The 10199-nt window shown below is 44.6% G+C and overlaps 1 long non-coding RNA gene across 1 annotated transcript; it reads left to right on the top strand.

Moving 5' to 3' along the window:
- Positions 1–922: 922 nt before the first annotated feature.
- On the top strand, positions 923–9831 carry Gm41398. Its single transcript, XR_875654.2, has 3 exons — positions 923–1345; positions 6179–6283; positions 9602–9831. It is a non-coding gene; the product is annotated as a predicted gene, 41398 (long non-coding RNA).
- The last annotated feature ends 368 nt before the right edge of the window (positions 9832–10199 follow it).

Raw genomic sequence — 10199 nt, 5'->3', positions numbered from 1 at the left:
GTTTCGTGGGTAACAATGCTCACTGCCAAACCTGATGATCTAAATTCGAACCCACAGCCCACGTGGGTAGAAGGACAGACCACCTTTTGCAAGCTTTTCTCCTAGCTCCACACTCAAACTGTGGCATGTGGGTACCCACACATGTACACAATCAGTAAATCAATGGGATTTGTTGTTGTTGTTAATGTACTCTTGTTTGTATTCTGGTATCCAGGATGTGGAAACAGGAGGAGGATATCTGAGAGTTCAAGGCTATCCTGGTCTACATAGGGAGCTTCAGGTCAGCCAGGGGCTGTAGGAGACCTTTCTGCTCCTCTCCAACACACATACAAAAAGTACTCTCGCGAAATAGTTGTAAGCATTGAGAGACGTGTTAAGGTTTGCTGCCCCCTGCTGGAGCGTTCTGGAAATTGAGCTGGTAGAGCTCTTGCTTAGCATTCTCAAGGCCCTGGGTTTCATTCCTATAATATTTTATTTTGGTATATAAGTCTATACCAAAATTAAAATAACCCTTCAGTGAGAAGCCCTGAAGACCTACTCAGTGAAAATCCCTGCAGACCTATTCTGCTTGATAAAACAAACTGTAAGCTAATGTCTTTCAGCATAGCTACAAAGCAGGGGAAAGACTTCAGCCAGTGGTTCTCAACCTGTGGGCCACAATCCCCAACGACCCTTTCACAGGGGTTCACTAGGACCACCAGAAAACCCAGATATTTACATTATGATTCACAACAGCAAAATCACAGCTATGAAGTAGCAACAAAAATAATTTCACGGTTGGGGATAAGGAACTGTATTAAAGGGTCGACAAACGTCAGGAAGGTTGAGAATCACTGCACTAGATCAAAGCTAAGCTTGGAGGCTTATCCTGTATCCTTGGCACTCAGACTGAGGCAGGAGACCTCAGCAAGTTCTGGGCCAACCTGGGCTACACAGAGTTTAAGGCCAGTTTGGTTGCACTTAGTCCATGCTTAGTCCAGCCATCCTGACCCTCTGTTAATCTCAGGCCCAGCCCCTGCCAAGTGGCCTACTAACTGGAGGAGTCTGGAGATACCTTGGAAGTCGTCCAGGACACTGACCCCATCAAACAGAAGGGGATTATGGCCAAGATGCAGGAGTGATTTTCAGAGACACCAGAATGAAAGACAAATTCAAAGCTCTGTTCTCTGCACCTGGAAGACCACCGCTAGCAAAGCCCTCTCCACGGTGCTGAAGGTACGGCCCCTCCTCACTGTCACTAATGCAAATCCTATGAGGAAACAAAGCAAGAGGAACCAGACCTGTGGTGTCTGTCTGCAGCCTCACCCCTACTGCCTGAGCCGGGACACCCGACAGAAATGTTCAGGTACCAGGAAGGACAGGGACATTTGGGGATACAAAGCAAGGTCCAGTGTTCCATCTTTTCCTTTATTTCAGATGAGAAGATATAACTATTTTTTGAAAGATTTTAATCTTTTTTTAAAAAAACAGATTTTCTCTCTGTAGCCCTGGCTGTCTTGAAATTCGCTCTGTAGACCAGACTGGCTTCAAACTCAGAGATCCTCCTGCCTCTGACTCCTGAGTGCTGGGACTAAAGGCATCTGTTACCAGTATCCAGCTAATTATTTTTAATGTTAAAAAAATTTAAATCTATGTATGAGTGTGTGTTTATTCATGCTATATGCATGTGCGTGCAGTGCCTGTGTAAGCCAGAATAGGGCATTGGGTGCCTTGGGGCTGGAGTCACATAAGTTTGAGAGCTAGCTGCCTCTATGGGTGCTGGGAGCTGAACTCTGGTCCTCTGGAAAACTAGCTGGTGTTGCTCACCTCTGAGTTGTCTCTCCAGCAAGACTTTATATCTAATTATATGTAACTATACTTTTTCTTTACTTTCATAGCAAAATATTTTATCTTCTTTTTTTTTTAGTTTTTTAAAAATATTTTTAAAAGATTTTTAAAAATCTGCATGTGTGCCTGGTACCTGTGGAAGCCAGAAGAGGGTATCAGACTCCCTGGGACTGGAGTTAGAGACACGTGTGAGCTGCCGTGGTAATGACGAGAATCCAGCCCAGGTTCTCATAAAGAACATCTGGTACTCTTGGTACTTTTTTTTGTTTTTGTTTTTGTTTTTGTTTTTTTTGTTTTTCGAGACAGGGTTTCTCTGTATAGCCCTGGCTGTCCTGGAACTCACTTTGTAGACCAGGCTGGCCTCAAACTCAGAAATCCGCCTGCCTCTGCCTCCCAAGTGCTGGGATTAAAGGCGTGTGCCACTATGCCTGGCACATCTGGTACTCTTAACCGCTGAGCCATCTCTCCAAACCCTGGAGTTTTCATTGTTTTTTGTTTGTTTGTTTGTTTTTTAAGATTTATTTTTTTAAAGATTTATTTATTAATATATGTAAGTACACTGTAGCTGTCTTCAGACACTCCAGAAGAGGGAGTCAGATCTTGTTGCAGATGGTTGTGAGCCACCATGTGGTTGCTGGGATTTGAACTCTGGACCTTTGGAAGAGCAGTCGGGTGCTCTTACCCACTGAGCCATCTCACCAGCCCAAGATTTACTTATTATATGTAAGTACACTGTAGCTGTCCTCAGACACTCCAGAAGAGGGCATCAGATCTCATTATGGATAGTTGTGACCCACCATGTGGTTGCTGGGATTTGAACTCAAGACTTCTGGAAGAGCAGTCAGTACTCTCAACCGCTGAGCCATCTCTCCAGCCAGAGTTTTCGTTCTTATTTTCCTTTTTAAAAGTTTTACTTTGTTACTTTAAAATTGCGTGTAAACGTGTGCGTGCGCGTGGGATGAGCACATAAGTGCAGATGCTTAGAGGCCAGAGGCATCTGGTTCCCCACAGCTGAAGTTACAAGTGATTGCGAGCTGACTACTGTGCGTGCTAGGAGTACAGCTCGTGCTGTCTGAGATGGCTTTGAGAGATCTTTTCAGTGCTTGCTTTTGTTTCTATTTTTTAATTTTAAAAATTAGTTTATTTTTGCATATATATGAGTACACTGTAGCTGTCTTCAGACACACCAGAAAAGGGCACCAGAGTCCATTACAGAGGGTTGTGAGCCACCATGTGGTTGCTGGGAATTGAACTTTGAATCTCCGGAAGAGCGTCAGTGCTCTCAACTGCTGAACCACCTCTCCAGCCCCATGCTTTTGTTTCTTGACTCAGTGTCTCCTACCCTAAACTGGCCTCAAAGTCTGATTTAGTTGTGGATGACATTTAGCTGAGTGGTAGCGAGTGCCACCATGCCTGGTCTGTGCTATACTGAGGACAAAACTCAGGGCGTGGTATGCAAGGCATAGTACTTCAAATGAGCTACAAGCCCAGGCTGTTGGGTTTTTTCTTTTTTAAAAAAGATGTATTTATTTATTATATGTGAGTACACTTTTGCTGTCCTCAGACCCACCAGAAGAGGGCATTACATCTCACTACAGATGGTTGTGAGCCACCATGTGGTTGCTGGGAATTGAACTCTGGACCTCTGGAAGAGCAATCAGTGCTCTCAACCGCGGAGCCATCTCTCCAGCCCTAAGCCCAGGTTTTTAACCAAACCTCTTAGTAATTTTATCTATTGCTTTGACAAAAGCAACTGAAGGGAGAAAGGTTTGATGCTGGCTCACAGTTTAGGGTGCAGATTGTGAGGCAGCAGAAGCGTGAAGTAGCAGATCACGTGAACCATCAGTCAACAGAAAGCAACCTGTGCACCCTGCCGCTTTGTTCCCTTTCTCTACTCTTTCCGTTCAGGACCCAGTTAGGGAATGGCACCGCTCACAGTGGATAGGGAATGGCACCGCCCACAGTGGGCAGGTCTTCCCTCTTCAAGGCTATCAAGATAATTGTCTGTAGGAATGGCCAGAGGCCCAACTCCTGAGCGTCTTGAAATTTCTATCAAGTTGACAACAATAACCATCACAATGAGGAGTGTTTATTTATTTACTTATTATTTATTGCAATGCTGGAAATATGTTTTACCAAACACTCGGAAACAGAGTTTGGAAACTAGACTCAGTTGTTGGAAATACTCTCTGCTCTTCCAGAGAACCCAAGTTTAGCTCATAGCTGCCTGTAATTCTAGCTCCATGGTATCTAATACCCCCTTCTGGTCTCCTTGGGCACCCACACACATGTAGCATACACTCACACAGACATATTAATAAAATAAAAATATTTTTTAAGGGCTGGAGAGATGGCTCAGCGGTTAAGGGCACTGACTGCTCTTCCAAAGGTCCTGAGTTCAAATCCCAGCAACCACATGGTGGCTCAAAACCATCTGTAATGAGATCTGATGCCCTCTTCTGGATGACAGCTACAGTATACCTACATGTAATACATAAATAAGTAAATAAATCTTTAAAAAAAAAAAAGGGGGGGGTCTGGTGAGATGGCTCAGTGGGTAAGAGCACCCGACTGCTCTTCCGAAGGTCCGAAGTTCAAATCCCAGCAACCACGTGGTGGCTCACAACCACCCGTAATGAGATCTGATGCCCTCTTCTGGTGCGTCTGAAGACAGCTACAGTGTACTTACATATAATAAATAAATAAGTAAATCTTTTAAAAAAATATTTTTTTAAACGAGATAGCATTTTCAGCTTATATTTCCTAATTATTGAGACCTGTAGACCAGATGGCTTTGAATTCCCTATGTAGAAGGGATAGCTTTGAACTCCTTCCTAGTCTTCCTGTTTTCACCTTCTGAGTGCCAGGATTACATCTATGTTGCCATCATACCTGGCTTAGGTGGCGCTGGGGCTCAAACCCAGACTTTCCTGCATGTTAGGTAAGCACTCAACCAACTGAGCCACGCCCCAGCCCCAGCCCACCCACCAGAGTCCTTACAAGTTGCTTTCTCAGACCTGAGCAGCATTTTGGACTCTGCCCCCTTTCGTTAGCAATTTGCATACACCTTACTAGCTGTGGTACTGTAGACAGGCAGGCCTAGAACTTGAGATCTTCCTGCCTCAGTCTCCCCAGAGACCTCCTATTAGGCCTGGCTTTGCTAGCTCCATTCTGGAAGATAACTACAGAAAATCAGCTTTCAGACGGGCGTGGTGGCGCACTTGGGAGGCAGAGGCAGGCGGATTCCTGAGTTTGAGGCCAGCCTGGTCTACAGAGTGAGTTCCAGGACAGCCAGGGCTACACACAAAAAAACCCACCCTGTCTCAAAAAAAAAAAAAAAACAAAAAAAGAAACAAAAAACAAAATAAAACAAAAAAAGAAAAAGAAAGAAAGAAAGAAAGAAAGAAAGAAAGAAAGAAAGAAAGAAAGAAAGAAAGAAAGAAAGAAAGAAAGAAAGAAAAAAACAGCTTTGGTCTCTGATGAAACCCTGCTCCCATTTCTGTGTTCTAACAGGACGGACGAGCTTTCTTACAGGCCTTCTGCCTAACATGTAAGGAGATCCTAGGTGTAACCCCCAGCTCCACAGACCAACAACAACCGCCAAATATCCCTTTGACCCTTCATCCGTTTAGCGTACAAGCTTAAAATTCTGTTGCAGAAAATTAAAAATACCTACTCACATTTTTCAGTTAAGAGCATTATTATTCCAGTAAGTATGCCGTACCCTGGGGCCTGGAAACTTCCCTATTTATAGCAATGTTTATCCAATAATTGTATTTATTCCCGAGTGTAGAAAGCACCCAGGCAGCCTGAAGGGGAATGCCCCTGACAGTTTGCGCTCCTTTTATAGCTTCTCACCACCAGCGGAGACAGCAGACTGCCCTGGTTTTCTGAGGGTCTCCTAACTCAGGATAGTTCCCAGACTCCCCACCCCCACCGCCCCTCTGCAGTCATGAGAATAGTTCAAAATCTGTGCTTTGGCCAAAGAAAGTTTATCCCTGTCAACGTTAGTACCCAGCCTTGTAGGCGTAGGCTTTTCTCAGGTCCGGGAGCCTTGCTTCTTTAACGGAAAGTGAGAGCAGATCCCGCGATGGATTTCCGGGAGGCTCCCTTTTCATAGACAACCCAGGCTGACTCGTGCACCTCTTTCTCGCGCAGCCTTTGCTGCTCTGCCTTAATTCTCTCCCCAAGGCCTAACCCCTGGGCCTTTTTTAGAGTTCTATGTAAGGCTCGTCCATCTTGTTTCTGACTCGCTTTGCGCATCCGCCTCCGTGCATGTTCACATGACTAAAATTGTATGACTCCTCCCCAAACCCCGTTAATCTCTACGTTTTTTTTTCCCTTTTGACAGGTCCCATGTAACACTGGTTAGCTCTGAGACTGACAAAGATGGCCTTGACCGCTCCGTGACCTTGGCCTCTGCCTCTCAAGTGCTGGAGTTACAGGTATAAACCAGGTATGTGACCCTGCCCTTCCTGGGGTCCTTCTGCCTGCCATTACTGTGGTTCAAGGAGTAAGCAGATGCCCAGTGTGGCTAATGCCTTCCTTTCTGAAGCACCACCTCCTGTCCAAAAACAGCAGAGTATCAAGTGTAGACCACGTGCTGCCCCAGCATTTATGAGGCTCAGGCTGGAGGATTAGGAACCTCAGAGCCAACATTAGCTATGTTCTGAGTTCATGGCCAGCCTGGGCTACACAAGTCCCTCTTCTCATAAAACCTAAACGGGGCTAGGAAGATGGCTCAGTGTCTCAAGGCACTTGCCACAAAACCCAGTGTTCTGAGTTTGATCCCCAGGACCCCCACATGACAGGAAGGGAGAACAAGTTACATAAATAGTTCAGAACAAATCCAACATATTAGTATAGAACCACCTTCATATATACAACTGTAAGCATATCTATTTCCTCTATCATTCAAGCCCAGAATGGTCCAGCCCCTGTAGAGATTTGGTGAAGGACGAGGACCTACACTCACAAGCCTTTGTTTTTAAAGCTCTTTGCGAGTTTATCGTGCATGGCAGTCTGGGCACTTTTCCCTTCCCCTCCAGCATAGTTTGTTCCAACAGAGTCTGGAATATAAGCTGTTTAGAAACCCTGAAAGGTCTCATGTTTCTGGTAGATCAAGATTTCCTCATTTTAAATTACATAGTTCTCTGTTTTGGTAAGCCGTGGTCCCTGCTGACTTGTAAATACTTGATGTGGAACAGCTTGTAGCTACAAAAATCAACTTACTCCCTTCCCGCCGCAGCTCCACGTATTTGTATGGAGCCCAAGGGACAGAGCCTGGCTCACATACTGCGGAGGGGGGCGAAAATTCCTTTGTGTTCAAAACAAAGAAACAAACTTAAAATTCAGGTTGCTTGGCTGTCTCGCTCCTTCTTCAGAGAAATGAACAGTAGTAAGGCAGTTATTGTACAGTGAGAAAAGAATTAACCTGGTCTGTGGGCCGCCAGCAAGCTGCGAAACCACCTTTTCCTGGTGCTTATTTGTTCCTTTGTGCTGGGGTCTCCATGGCCTCTTGGCGCACAAGACCCAACTCTAAATACATCGTTAGGGAATTGGAAGAAGAGGAAGCCAGGTGAAAGGCGGTTTCTTTCTTAGCCAGCCATGGCCAAATCTAAAGACAAGGCGGGGTGAAGCTCTATGGGGAAGGCACTGTGGGAAGGGGAAGCAGGTAGGGTAGCAGGAGGCAGGCATGGCTGATTGCTCCTCTGTCAACAAGCGCGCAAAACCTGAGCTACTGCAAGTGCCAGGAGTACAGGAAAGGCCCCCAGCTATATTTGGGCCAAGTTTTCCCTGTGTGAGGGGGGATGACCCTTGCTCTGGGTAGCCTGGGATTCCAGAAGGCCTGATCTGACTGTAGGCTAAGTAACTGAACAACCAACCAGATTTCATCATCGGCCAGACACAGTTCGCCACTCTACCCTGCACCCTGAAAACTGTAGCGACTTCCTGATGATTCACGGGGCTGGGGAGATGGCTCATTGCTTAAGTATACTCGTTTGTAGCTGGTGGTACATAGCTTTAGTCCCAGCACTCGGAAGCAGACGCAGGTGGGTTTCTGATTTCAAGGCCAGCCTGGTCTACAGAACAAGTTCTGGGACAGCCAGGACTACACAGAGAAACCTTGTCTCAAAAAAATAAATGAATAAATAAACAAACAAATATATTTTGTAGATTTTCATATGATATATTTTTATCATATTCTTTTCTAGTCCCCAACTCTTCCTAGGTCCTTCCCATTTTCTATGCTCCCAATTTCATGTTCTTGCTATCTCTTAAAAAAAAAGAAAAAGAAAAGGGAAAAAAAGCCATTAGAAATTGATTTGTCTTATTTGTTTTTTAAAAGATTTATTTATTTATTTTGTATATGAGTAGCTGGTTGTGAGCCTTCATTTGGCTGTTGGGAACTGAATTTTAGGACCTCTGTTCGCTCCAGTCGACCCCGCTCTATCAGTCCCTACTGACTCCAGCTCAAAGATTTATTTATTATTATAAATAAGTACAATGAAGCTGTCTTCAGACACACCAGAAGAGAGCATCAGATCTCATTATGGGTGGTTGTGAGCCACCATGTGGTTGCTGGGATTTGAACTCAGGACCTTCGGAAGAGCAGTCAGTGCTCTTACCCTCTGAGCCATCTTGCCAGCCAGATATGTCTTATTTGTGTTGGGCCTTCCCTGAGGTGTGGCTGATAGACACACTTCCTGGAACTCATACCCATTGCGGGATATTTGATCACACTGTGAACCCCGAAATTGTGTTATTAGCTGGGGAAAACCTGCTTCTAGCTATGGTGTGGCTCAGCCCTAACACGTACCTTTAATCCAAGAGTTGGTCATTGTAAACAGGATTAGTAAAATCAACCAGAGGCCAAGAGGCAGAGCAAGCAACCAGCTGACAGAGGGTGAACATAGGAAAAAAAACACAAAACAAAAACCAGAGAGTGAGAGGAAGTCAGGAGGACACAGAGAGACACACGGGAAGAAGAAGTAAGGGACATTCAACATTGAGGAGGCTTTGAAGAACTTTTTTTTGGGACATCAGTAGAGGAGGAAGGTCAGCTGGGTGCTTTCTCTGCCTCTCTAAGCTAGCAGGTTTTCACCCCAGCATCTGGCTGGGTATTTTGTTAAAAAACAAAAAACAAAAACAAAAACCAAAAATCAAAAAAAAAACAAAAACACACACACATATGGATATTGTGAGTACTGCACAGTTTGTGGGTTACAATATGAATAGCTGCCACCCCAGTAACATTAACAGTGGTGAAGTGGAATGCCCAGCTTGTTAATGATCAAGAAGACAGCCCAGAAAGCACTTGTTTAGAAGACAGCTGACAAGAAAGCATAAAGCCATACAAGGAATAAAGGTTCTTTTTGATAGGAAAAAAAAAAAAAAAAAGAACAGGGCTGGTGAGATGGCTCAGCAGGTAAGAGCACTGACTGCTCTTCCGAAGGTCCTGAGTTCAAATCCCAGCAACCACATGGTGGCTCAAAACCATCCGTAACGAGATCTGACGCCCTCTTCTGGAGTGTCTGAGGACAACTACAGTGTACTTACATATAATAAATAAATAAATAAATAAATAAATAAATAAATCTTTTAAAAAAAAAGAACATAAATAACTTTAAACATCATAGCCTTTGCAAATTCAAACACATTAAAATCTCAGTCCCTTTAAAAACCCAAAGGTCTTTTAAAATCCAAAGTCACTCAACTGTGGGCTCCAGTAGAATAAAAAAAAATATTAACCAAATATTTTCTTATCTCTTAGGAAAAAGAAAAATCATGGCACAAATAAGTCACAATCATATCAAAGCAAAATTAAACTTCAACTATTTAAAACACAGCGTCTGATGTCTTGGATCCACTCACAGTCTTCTGGGCTCCTCCAAAGGGCTCAGGTCACTTCCGTAGCTTTGCCCTCTGCACCACACAGCTTGTCTTCTCAGCTCAGGCTGGCTTCCCTCCACTGCTGCTGCTGTCTTTGGTCGTCATATCCCATGGTACTGGCATCCCCCAAATGCTGGGGTCTTCTCCTGCAATTGGGCTGCACCTTCACCAATAGCCTGTCATAGGTAAGCTTTCTTCATGGTGCCAAGGTTCAACTTCTCTGCTTGTACCATGTGGGCGACTGTTACATGTCACCAAGTCCAGCTGCCAACACGAGATACAACCATGACCACCTCTGGAACACAGCTTTGCTGTGTTCTCAAGAAACACCTCGGTGATGCTGACACCTTCCTGACCACCGCTAAACTCTCAGCTCCAACCAGCCGGCATTGACTATCCCAGTAAAGCAAAGATTTCACTTTACCAGTTCTGGTATCTTGTTAATCACAACTGATTCTCTAGCTCCAGCTAACCAGAAC

The sequence above is a fragment of the Mus musculus genome, chromosome 15 (genome assembly GCF_000001635.26).
Source record: "Mus musculus strain C57BL/6J chromosome 15, GRCm38.p6 C57BL/6J".
Taxonomy (NCBI): Eukaryota; Metazoa; Chordata; class Mammalia; order Rodentia; family Muridae; genus Mus; species Mus musculus.
This window is presented reverse-complemented; position numbering and strand designations above follow the sequence as displayed.